Genomic DNA, 13600 nt, shown 5'->3' with positions numbered 1-13600 from the left:
CTCATATAGTATATAGCTGTTTCTGCTAGCTGCCGTGAAACATTTGTTTAACAGTTCATAGGGAAAGAAGATAATGAGTTATTAACTATATTTGTATGATTTTTACACTTAGCAATCATAATTTTATCATAGCGTCCATGGTTATTGCAATACTGGTATGACGTATCGAAATTCAACAAAATATTGTGACATTTAATTCTTATCCAACCATAGAAAACTGAATATTTTGCCACTAAAATACACCCTTTCTGAAAGTTATTTTAAAACTAAAAACCACCTCCGGCAATGTTGGTTTTCTGACAATACACTCTGTTTAAGCACCTGTTAAAAGCAGAATCACTTTATATTACTTTCCCTTAGAAAGTTTCAAATGGTTATCCTTGTTTAGCACATTTTAACAGAATTATCAGTATTCAACAGAACATTAAACGAAAATTATGGTTAAAAATTTTATAAGAAAAAAAAAGTCTTTGTTAAATTTTAATAACACATACGCACAAAATGCCTTACACTTATATACCATACATAATTCTTTTCTTTTTCCACATTCTTATAAATATTTAAGACCTTGTTTACATGGAAGTTTTTAAAAAAAATATTTTATCTTGTAAACAACGTTTTAGCTAATAGTACTCTAGGGAAATTAATTTTTAGCCAATGGAATGAAAATACTCTGGATGGAGCAGACCGTGAGAAAAAGGTGTTCATGTAAGGTCATACTCAGAGGACAGACATTTTCCCAAATTTTATTATTCTGTATACGATATATATAAATGTTATTAAATATCCATGAGCATCCAAGCTGGAAATAGATTCATTTATAATCAAAAATGTAAATCTAATCTTCTGACTTTTTACAGAAGACCGAAAGTTCATTCTTAATAACTGTTGAGTAATATGTGTGTATGTGAGCACCTGCAGGTAAACAAGTAACGGGAAGCGAAACTTTTTAAAAGTTAACAGATAATAAATAAAGAACTTAATATAAATTTCATTTACGGAAAAATGTTTCCTTTTCCAGTTGCTTTTTTAGCAAAATCTGAAGTAAAGGAACCAATCAGAAACGAGATGATGAATACAATCGTCTTTTATTTACAGTTAAATAGTTTTGAGTTCAAAGCTCAAAAAGAAAATCCTTGAAGAAAATAAAAACTTTAGAAATGTTAATAAAATGAAATATTGATTACTATATTCTAACTCCACTCATTATTTCGCTTGAAAAACGTACTTTCTGTCTGGTTGATGTTATGGTAAGTGACAATTACTAGTGCATGAATTCACATAAAACAGAGAATTACTTTTCAGTGCTTACTGAAACTGAGTCACGAACAAAAAAAAATTAAGTCCATGTACTCTTTTCTAATTTTTGTTTCCGAGTTCAGTTTGCTGAAGAACCGAGGAACTGCTGCGTTGGGTTTTCTCCACGTAAATCGTTTGTATAGGTACTAAGAGATCAAACAGAACGTAAAACGGTTCTTTGTTTAGATTGATCACGTGATTGCTTTTAATTAATTGTATCACGAAGTTAGAAATAATGAGTAGCCACACTAATAAAATTGTTAAGATATTCTTCAATTAAAAATAATAATATCAGTCGATCTTCTGATTTATTATTTTTACTTACTTATCTATTGCATTTCAGTAACCTAGCAACAAGTAAAAACCAGTCTTTGTTTGTTTGCAGTAAATAGCAGAGTTACACAACAGACTATCTCTTCTCTTTTTTTCCCCATGGGGCACCCTGCTAGTTCAGCGGTAAGTCTACGGATTTACAACGCTAAAATCAGGGGTTCAATTCTCCTGTGGGCTCAGCAGAGACGCCGATGTGACTTTGCTATAAGAAAATACACCCCCATATAGGTATCGAACCATGGTGTTTAGCAACGTCAGCCTAACGACTTTTCGTTGTGCCACTGGAAGGGAGGGAGAGGGTTAAAAGTAAAAACTCACCTTTATATTCTGTCATGTGACGAATTTTACACATTGTACATATTTCATAGCAAGAAACAAAAATATAATTGCAAATATTTTTACTAAAATACTGAACTTTTCATTTCTCTAGCGCTAACTGGATTGTATTACCTACATTTTAAACGTTTTGTGCGCTGCATCACGCCCCCCTCTAGTACAGCGGTATGTCTCCGGATTTACAACGCCAAAATCAGGGGTTCGATTCCCCTCGGTGGGCTGAGCAGATAGCCCTTTGTGGCTTTGCTATAAGAAAAACACACAAAAACACTCGCTGCATCATTTGTTAGCAAAGAGATAAGTATTTTTCTTATTCTTAATAAGTGATTAAAAATTCCATGTTTTTCATTTTGAAACTCAAAGCCTTGTTTTATCCCATGCATCAGGCTATTTTACCTTGAAGATTAAGTGAAAATAACTAAAATATGACTGACTTTTCGATGTCAGCACCTTTGCAGATACACATTAAACTTCAAGACGTTACGCTAAGAAATCAACAAGTTTTTAGTGTCGCTGATCTTCAGCGAGATACTTCAATGTGAAAACCGATAATCCATAGAATTGTGATTAATATATATATAGGTGTGTGTGTGTGTGTTCCAATTTTCGCTTGTTACATATCCAATAACGTATTTAATTTGATTTTTAAATAAACAATTGTTAAATGAATAATCCACTTAGTTTATTTACAAAGGTTATTTCAGTATTATTTATTCACTTGTTAAAATCTCCATACATTTGTAGGTAGATATATAAATCGCTATAAATATAAACTCAGTGGATCATTTATGTATCAAAAGTTTTAAAAACAATCAAATTAAATACATCATTACATATGTAACAATAAAGCAAAAAGAAATGAGCACACAAACATACACATACACTTATCTTGATGGTTGTGTTTGTACTTGTGAGTATTCATTAGGTTGTCAAACGGTAATATCAGTATAAATTGAAAAGTATTGTAATTTCTAATAGCATTAAATTAAATTAAATTGTAATTTAGGTAAATAAGTTAAATAAACGTTGATATGTATTAAATTTATGATATGCACCACTAAGATATTTACACAGTTTTCTTTCTTAACACAAATATATTTTAATCCACAAACAGTAATAAAATTTACAATGATAGTTATTACAAATAATGGTCTATGTACAAATGTTTTACAAACTTACAATGAATATTGAGTCTTCTATCTCATACGAAACTTCATTGATATCTTATCGAGTGAATTCACGACGAGCGAATTAATTTCGAGTTGATACTGGTAGAATTCACTTAACAGTGCTACCTCTGCATTTTTTTTTTCGCCAGTAACACGTCGAGTTAACACGCCTTAACGCGCTAGGCCATGCGCTTCGTAATCTGAGGGTCGCGGGTTCGCGCCCGAGTCGCGCCAAACATGCTCGCCCTCCCAGCTGTGGGGGCGTTATAATGTGACGGTCAATCCCACTATTCGTTGGTAAAAGAGTAGCCCAAGAGTTGGCGGTGAGTGGTGATGACTAGCTGCCTTCCCTCTAGTCTTACACTGCTAAATTAGGGACGGCTAGTACAGATAGCCCTCGAGTAGCTTTGTGCGAAATTCGAAAACAAACAAAAAAAAACAAAAAACAATCCACCGAAGTTAAATGTTTAGTTTGCAATCTTCGAAAACTATAATAGTGCAGCTCCCGATTATTAAGCGCGAATTACAATAATAGCTTCCGAGGTTTGTAGTATACCAACTGTAGCAAACCAGTAATATGCATTGTTTCTTGGCGTGTTGCATTGGTTACCATTGTAGACGTGTGAATAGTTTCTACAAATTTCACCCGGAACAACAATATATCTAATACACTAGTGTTTACGTACCCACATGTATTGCTGATTCTTACACTTAAAAATCTTCTTCAACTTTAGTGAATTTTCGGAATTTCGCCGACCTAGATTTAACAGTAAAAGTTACGTACGTTTCTAAATAAAAATTTAATTTATGCAAACATCGACATTAATATGCATATATAATTGTATATCAATCAATCCTCTTTCCTTAAATAATTCAAAACTGCCATTAGACAGTTTCTAAATATATAAACATTAGAAATAACACATTAAACATCTCTTTCAACACGAATGCTCTCTTTTAACGTCTTTATAGATTTAATACTTCTAATATTCAATATAGTATGTATACTTACACATATTTTGGCAGTATTTCACTAACTATTGTGCCTTTGGCATTCAAAAATATTATATTTGTAGTGATGTATATAAAATAATATAAAGATTTACCATAAATGTATCGATTATTTGTTTTCAACAGTCAGCGTGCAAAATAATTTTCATGTTCAAATCTCATGTGTAATCTTTACGATCTCCGAAATATGCTTCTTAATTTTTCCTCAGTCAAACTTGATAATTTATTTTCTCCAACCTAGCTCAAAACGGGAATTGCAAATATGACCGACCTCGTAACTTTCCCCTCCCCAAAAAAATAGAACACGAAATAAATCTAAATTACCCTCTTTCTTTCCATAATGACTTCATGTTGTAATATGAAACCACATACGTTTATTCTAATTATCTCCGAGTTCATAAAAGTATACATCTATTTTTAATTACATTTTACTGTGTTTTTTGCCCTTTCACCGTGACTAGTTAGTGCAGTTCACATTACACTATCGAATCACATAAGCTACTACTAGTAGTATAAACAGCTAGCATGCGTGACTCGTGAAACAGTTTAGTTTTTTATCATTATTAAGTAATTTACTTAATCTAATATTAAGCTAGTTTCGCTTTCAGTTACATTACTACATATCGAATATTAAGAGTGTTATTCCTATCTCAGTTTTATGATTGTAAGAATAATGTGTTTTCGCCAATCAGAGTGCGTACAAGAGAAAGAAAAACTATATTGTACCTTATTGATGCCTTAGTATTCGGAGAAAAGACTTACTCCAAGTGATAATCCGTCCTAAACAGTATTTTCCAAACCGTAGGGCGCGGTCTTTTGGTCACAGAGCACACAAATAATGATGGAAGAAATGAAAAAGTTCGAGACGACGATAACCTAAAAAAAATATCATTTTGCTCTCAGGTTTACTCACATATTGTAAGCATTTTTTCCATCTTCAAAAATTATTAAAAACAGATAAAGAAAATTTTCGTTTTGCTGTTATCCTTTATGAAAAGGAAGGGGCACAGTTAAAATTTTACTCTGTTAGAAGGCACCGCCCTATTAAGGTTCAAAAACATTGGTTTAGAAATAACGGAAGTATATAAAAATAACATATATATTTTTCTTTCGGGGAATAAATATGAGCACAGGTTTGGTTCGTTGTGCATTGCATTTATTTCCCAAAAAAATACTCTCCCACCAAAAACATTTTCAAAGTTTTTAAGACAATCATATTATTTCCGTTTTTAAACAAGTTTATGTTTATCTGTATTTACCGTCCGTAATTTTTAGTTTCTCTTCAGAAGGAAAATAAACATTCAGCAATACCATAACGCTCAATCTAAGTAACTAGTAACTTAGTAATTAGTACTCTAGTTACTAGTTTAGTAACTAGAAGATCTTTATTAAGAATAAACAAGATAGTAATTGCTTCACTGTGAACTTTATAATGTGCAGTTAATCACATAATCCACTACATAAAAAGTATTTTAGGTATATACGTTATAAAAAGGTAACGTTACTGATTCTGAAGGACTAATTATTTTCATTTTTAAAATGTTTTATATTACTATACTGGTTTGTTTGTTGTTACGCTCAAAACTACGCAATAGGTTATTTGTGCTATGCTCGCTGTGAGCCACCAGAAGGCTATTGAATACGATGTTCTACAGTACAATGTTATTTTACTTTGGTGTGAATATTGTTTTATTGAACGGTTTAAAAACCTTTTTCTGATAATATACTAACTTACTTATAGGCCAGACACGGAGCTACAAGCATGCAAAACTGTAGTGCTGATGACTCATGTTTCATGTCCCTTGTCACCCTCACCCTAATAAAGAAAACACTTATACTTAATTCCACGGGTGCGTTTAAAATTGGTAGGAGTACTTCAGAACTAGGCGAAGGGTGGTGATTACTAGCTGTCTGTTCCTCAGTATATCACTTCAAAAATAAAGTATGACAAACAGAGATAGCCTTCTTGTAGCTTTGCGTAATGTCCAACAACACAAAACAAATAAATATATTATTCTCTACACCTGTAATTTTCGTGCTCCATTGAGGAACGAATATAAGTGTACATCTCAAGTTCCATACTATTCCACTGAGGAATGAGCATAACTGTATACACCTATAGGTTCCATACTACTCCACTGAGGAACAACCATAAATAGTGTGTACACCTGTAGGTTCCACACTACTATACTGAGGAACAAACATAAAATACTGTATACACCTGTAGGATCCATACTACTATGCTAAGGAACAAACATAAAATACTGTGTACACCTGTCGGTTCCATACGACTCCACTGATGAACAAACATAAAATACTGTGTACACCTGTCGGTTCCATACTACTCTACAAAGGAAGAAATATGATGTAATGTCTTCACCTATAATTTTCGTACTGCTCCACTTTGGAACAAACATAAAATTAGTTTCTATTTAGAGCTATAGGTTAAATACAATTCAACTGAAAAACAAACTTAACGTACTGACTGCACCTGTAAATTCCACGCTATTCCAGTGAGGAAAGAACGTAGCATACTGTCTACAGATGTCGGTGTCTACTGATGAGCAGAAAGCTTGTAGACAAATTAAAGTAAAATACGATGAGTAGATACCTTAGTGTATTTTATCAACATAAAGTGTGAATTTAAAATCATATTCTTTATCTAATAACCTCCATTTTTTTGAAATACCGCATAGACTTGGTAGAGAAAGCTTCAACACATACAATAAAAACACGTTATTGTGTCTTGCGGACAAGGAAAAGAAACCGAGCGCATCGTAAAACAAGTTACCACCACTGAGCCTTGGCCCGGTATGGCTAGGTGGTTAATGCACATGACTCGTAATTCTAAGGGTCGCGAGTTCGGATCCCCGTCGCATCAAACATGCTCGCCTTTTCAGCCTTGGAAGCGTTAAAATGTGACGATCAATCCCACTATTCGTTGGTAAAAGAGTAGCCCAAGAATTGGCGGTAGGTTGTGATGACTAGCTGCCTTCCCTTTAGTATTACACTGCTAACTTAGGGACGGCTAGTACACCTAGCCCTCGTGTAGCTTCTCGCAAAATTCAAAACAAATCAAATCACCGAGTCTTTCTACATGACGTTATTGTGTATAAAATGTGTCCCACACAAACTCACCCATCGTCACACCTACCCTGTAGATATTATACACTTAAAACCATCAAGATATCACAAGTTAGCACACAAAAGGAAACGATTACTTGTAACAGTTAACAAGATATAATCTCACGGAATCTGACCATGTTGTTCGTTTTCACTTGCACAGTTTGTTTTTATGTCGCGCGTGTTAATTTTTAAACCTCAGCCATCATTTCATTCTTGATGCAATAGCTTTGAAATTAATATAAAAACTTTATTCATGTTCACTCAACTTGCACGCTAACACAGTGCCACGGACGAGTTAATTCGTTCTCAATAATACCTAACTTCAACGCTAGATGTCAGCACCATACGTTCATTTGACCTACTTACAAATTGTTTCACTTTCGATCCAAAATGGCGTCACAAAAAAGTTGCAAAATGAAGAAGCATTAGAGTTGTATTGTAGCAGCTGAAATACTTGGCAGTCAACAGGTTAAAGTTTGTGGCTTGAAACAACATGTTGCATAACCTGTATGACTTGTTTTATTCGAAACCAAATCCAGATTTTTAATTTTACAGGGATAAAAAAATACTATTACATTTGTTTCTGTGCACAACTTCATGGACTTTTGACGATCATTTTGTTCGTAGAGCTTTTGTAAAATTTGAAAACGACTGGAATTTAAACTGGATTCCTGCGTAATCTCGCGAGATTCGAGATTTTTTTTGTTTTCTTCACGGCTAATAGATTTGTTTGTAATTTTAATTCATAATTTTCATATACATGAATAAGCCTCTATACTTGTGTGTACTGTAACTCGTGATAGCAGTATAATCATGGTATTTGCTTGTATTCCAATACTAATTATTATTCACTATGTGAGCGGTGTGTGTTTATTGTCTATAATTTATTTACGTGTACCTATTAATATATAAGCTTTGTGAGTGATTTTAACTGACTGGTAGGCTTTGAACAGAACTGTCCCGGTTTTTGAATTCTACTAACAGTTGAAGTGTGAAATTATTTGCTGCGTGTGCCTAGTACTGTCATTAGGACTGACATGATATCATTTAATTAAATGATGCATGTGTCGAAAGCAAATGTTACTTTTTACTAAGGCACTCTTTTACCATCTCCACGATAACGTTATAGAGGTATCAGTCTTTTATTGACACCACGGGAGTCTCAGATTACAATAACTTTCGGAAATATTGCACTAGATCACGCATGAAACTGATATTTATTTTATATTTTATCTGTGTTTATCTGTGCTAAATAACAAGATATTTTTGAAAAGCATATGACTGCAAAACATTAGTCTTTGCATCTGTGCCACATGTTTTCAATTGTTGGTGTGTTATAAAAGTAATAGACAGTGTCATCATGTTATTTGGTAATGAGTAACCATGAAACGGCGAGTGTTGCTTACTGGTTTTCTTCCTCCTAGTCTGCAGTGTTAAATTCTATAACTGAGCCTTAGAGTCCTCCTTTCTGTCAGCAGTTCTGGGTTCCGTAACTAAACCTTAGAGTCCTCCATCTGGTCAACAGTTTTAAGTTATATAACTTAATCTTAGAGTCCTCCTTCTCTTAAGCAGTTCTTAATTATACAACGAGACCTTAGTCCTCCTTCTTGCGAATAGTTCTTAATTATATAAATGAACCTTGAAGATCTACTTCTGGTTAACAGTTCTAAATTACATAACTGAACTTCAGAATTTTCATTCACGATAAAGTAGAAGATTTATAAACGTATAACTACGGGCAGTCTCTTGCATACACTAGAACAACAACTTGATAATATATGCACATCTTCTACGTTTCTTTACGATTCTTTTACTTCTTTCAGGAATGTTAACATACAGATAAGGAAATTCCTTTAAACTTAGTTGTCTATTAAATATTTGATCTGTGACAAAGCTTCCCAAGCTCTCTGTTGCCGTCCCTAATTTTCAGTTTCTGTTTAGAGGGAAAATAACCAGTCAGTAATACCATAACGCTCACACAGCTTAAAGTGCAGGGAATATTTTTTGGTTTCGCACGGATTCGAGCTCGCCTCACTAGCTCAAATCTGGAGCACTACACTATGCGCAAGTTGTGTTCAGTTGTTTAGGGTTATTTTCAGTAAAAGAAAAAACATTATTTTACACGGAAAACGTACTTTTCCCGTGAAAAATATTATTTGTTAATATCCTGACAATTTCTTTTATCTTTCTTATCTAGAACTCTTCGAAGAAGGGGATTCATCATCGTCCTGTATTATATTATTCCTTAAAAGTGTTGTCATAAAATGGCATTCAGAGTTGAAAATCTATTTGTCATACTCGAATAGAAATTGGAAAAAACCACGACATGTAAGTTGGAGTTCCTCTCGGGCAAAAGAAGGATTACATTGTCAGTCAGATTGAAGAGAATGACGAAATTTCGTCCAGAACAAGAGAGAGTTATTCAGTTGGGCGTGAAGTCGTGCATGCAATATATCTGAATCTTGACATTTTCACTGTCTTCAATACTTTGACTCACTGAAAAGGGTAAAAAAGCATAAAACTTATATTTTCTTATGAAGTTACATTGATTTTGTATTCAGACTAGAAATTTACAAAAAAATGTTTTGGTTGTAAAGCACTTGCGCCAAATATTTTTTGTTTGTTTGTTTTTCTTGAAACAAAGTTTTCGTTTGACGTAGTTCGTCATTTTTGTAAAGTCAAGATTACAACCTTTTTTGATTACAAAGTTATCCGGTTTATTTTTAAAAATAAGATAAAAATAAGATGCTTTTACTTTTCCAGTGCACTTAATAATAGAACAGGCAAAGAATATATAGTTTCTCTTCAGTGCAGTTGTTATCTGAAGTACGCGAGTTTGGATCCCAGTAACACCAAATATGCTCGCCCTTTCAGCCGTGAGGGCGTTATTAAGTAACAGTCAATCCCACTATTCGTTTGTAAAAGAGCAGCCCAAGAGCTGGCGGTGATTACAAGCTGCTTTCTTTCTAGTCTTATACTGTTACATTAAGAACGAATAGCGCAGATAGCCCTCGTGTAGCTTTGCGCGAAACAAAGAGTGACGTCTATAATTTTTGGCATCGTTCGGAAAGACTTTACAGCCATATTATGTTGCAGAAGGAGCTTAATTACAAACTGATACCACATGTCTGTCGGTTGCAGAATTAAAGAAATAATTTTCTAATAGGACAACATATAGGATTATATACGTTATATTAAAGTCACTTCAAATATGCAAATTAGTAAATCACATGAAAACTATGGCTGAACTGATGCGTCAGAACTACATATAGAAATTTCTGATCATGACTCGCAAGCTGCCTTCCGTCTGGTCTTACCCACTAAATTAGCGACAGCTAAATCAAAAAGCCCCTCGTGTAGGTTTGCGCGGAATTCAAAACAAACAAGCGCTAGGTAAACCTGAAGATGACCCAAGAAGGTCGAAATGTTGTTCTGTAATTTATTTTTAATTAACGTTTTAATACCCATACCAGCAGTCTATAGAATACATTTTTACTTAATGTGGGTCTCTTATTACAAATTAGACAACTGCAACATATAACATTCAACCATCATTAAATGAAATAGAGGAATCGTGTAATAAATGGGGAATAAAAAAAAACAACAAACTAAAACATTCCTGCAGGGTACATTGCATGTCATTAACAGAGGTGACAGTTCAGGGATTTTCTAACTTTTGTAGTTCAGAATGTGTTAATCCAAACTACACATTTTAAGTGAAAGTGTTCCACAGAACTGTTACTTCACATCCGTTAAAAATATCTGACATATAACATCTTCTATTTTAATTGAGTTTCTTCTCTTTTTTTCCTTCGGGCCTAAAATGTTACAATTTTATTTATATCCGATCTGAGGTAATGCTTTAAGTGTTCGGTTTCGTTATAAAGACACCGGATAAAATATTAGCTCAGTTCATTTCGTAGAGAAACTTTAAAATATCTGATTTGAAATGACGAAATTAAACTAATTTATGGGCTAACAGAAGAGGAAGAAAATACCCGTGAGCAAAAACAAGATATTTTAAAAGAGAATCCAAAATATTGTGCACATATATATTTCTCATCGAAATGAGTAACTTGAAACAAATCTATTTTTTTGCTATAACAAAGTCATACATATACATGTGTGTGGGAGTGTTAGAGAAGCTGAAAACTGTTCCGAATTTAAAATCTCTCTTATTCCCTGATAATTTCCATTGAGTTTTGTTGATCAATCCTATTGGCAAATAGGAAACAAGAAGTCTGATGATCAATACTGTAACTATAGCAACTGTCGAGGGCACCTTTCTTCTTTTCATTAGCGGAAGTGAATGTAAGAATCAGAATCTTAAAGTGCCTCCAAGAATCGACTTTTATCTACCGCTGTTAATTGATCGTCCTTAGAGTGGATGATGGAATGTTTGATAGTCATACCGATAGAAAAGGATCCTTCAAAGATCTGTGGTGAATCGATCATTATGTTTTGGAAGAAAAGATCCTTTGTGGAATATATTCAACATTTGACACACTGAACTACGTTTTTGGACATACTTACATTCATAAATGATCCCAGAAAACATTTCAATATAATATTTGTACCATTGCATCTTTATTTCTATTTAATGATTTACTGTATCCTTCGATTTCTTTTTTTGTATTGAAAAAGGTTGGAAAGGGGAGATCTGGACTTCTTAAACCATCATGGATTTGTCACCTGATACGATAGAGACGCTTTAGCAATGCTATAATGTAATAAACAGAAGAATAATCACAACTGGTTCATGCAAAATTTAGCCTAAACACATTTGAAAACATACTGAAAACAGAGCTCTCTTTCACATCTTAATCTTAATATGGCACTATTTCTTTACGTCTTATACAAAGCAAATAATTCTAGTTAGTTTTAAGCCCAATGTATCAATATTTTCTTGTACGAAGTAAACTCGATAGAACAGTATTTAATTCATCTTGTAAAAGAAAACTTACTTCTTCAACTTGATGTACCAGTATATAATACATCTTGTAAAGCAAAATCTTTCAGTTATTAAAATCGAAACATGCTGATACCCTTTTAAATTCATAAATTCGATGTACTAGTATTTGATACATCCTATAAAACAAATTCTTTTAGTTTTAAACGTAATGTACCAATATTTATCTATGTGCTTTTATGGACTTGTTTCTCTTTCCAAATCGTATAACAGATGAAGTGTTGTTTGATAATAACAACTATATTTGATTAAATATTTTTTGTCGTACTTAAATTGAAGGTACTGATGATTGTATTCATCAAATTTCTTTTCAATATTAATATCGTTATACCAATGACAATAAAATGAACTTGATTTAATAGTTTTCAATAAATAATGCATCTTTTAAAGACAAAATATTTATTTTTCTTAACCTGTTCTCAAAGATTAGTGTATTTAAAGGATGAGAGCGTTACATGTTTTGTCTCATACAATATATAACGATTAATCCAAGAGCAAATACTGAACAAATACCAATCTTTGGAACTTTTAATAAAATTATTTCCCTCACGTTGATGTTTAAAGAAATAGCGTTCAATATATAAAGGCCATTTCTTTAAAAGATTATGATATCACTGACCTTGCAACCGCATACCACGAGATTCTTACTTGGTAGTACAGTATATCTTCGTTAAAAATGACAGTAATTGATTACCTTGCTCTAGGCATATTTATATTTTTTCACGAATGTGCTACGGGGTTTTAAAGCAAACACTTTGGCTAAGTGTAGTCTTTGTTATAAACCTATTTTTATCACACAGAAAAGAAATTATGTTACATACACTGCTGGCCAAAATCTTAAGGCCAATGAACATAAAGAAAAAATATGCATTTTGCGTTGTTAGACTCAACCACTTATTTGAGTAGAGCTTCGAAAGATGAAAATAAGAAAAGGGAAAATAAAAAAAAACTTTTTTACTATTTAATAGGGAAAACAGGAATTTCGAAAACTACATATACATGCTAATTTTATGAAATATAACCGACAGGGGTTCTTAATGAGCAAGAAAACTGCCTTTAAATTGCTACAGCTAATACTAAAGTAGTGGTTCTGCCAGTTTATTTAAGTGAACTATATTAGTACGATAAGAAACAGCAAAATATCTAAACTATTTCTTTTGTCAATAAGCACAATATCTTTTCAAAACATTAATAAATTATAGCTAATATTCGTTATTAATGTATGCATTTCAACTTTGATAGAAATATAATGCTCGTTTAATGACAGACTTAATTTATTGTGTTTTTATTATTTCTACTGGGTTTTGAATACATTAAAAATATACTTTCTGGTTCGTTTTCAATCTCGCGCAAAGTT

Source organism: Tachypleus tridentatus, chromosome 1 (genome assembly GCF_004210375.1).
Source record: "Tachypleus tridentatus isolate NWPU-2018 chromosome 1, ASM421037v1, whole genome shotgun sequence".
Lineage (NCBI taxonomy): Eukaryota > Metazoa > Arthropoda > Merostomata > Xiphosura > Limulidae > Tachypleus > Tachypleus tridentatus.
Note: the sequence above shows the minus strand (reverse complement) of the source record.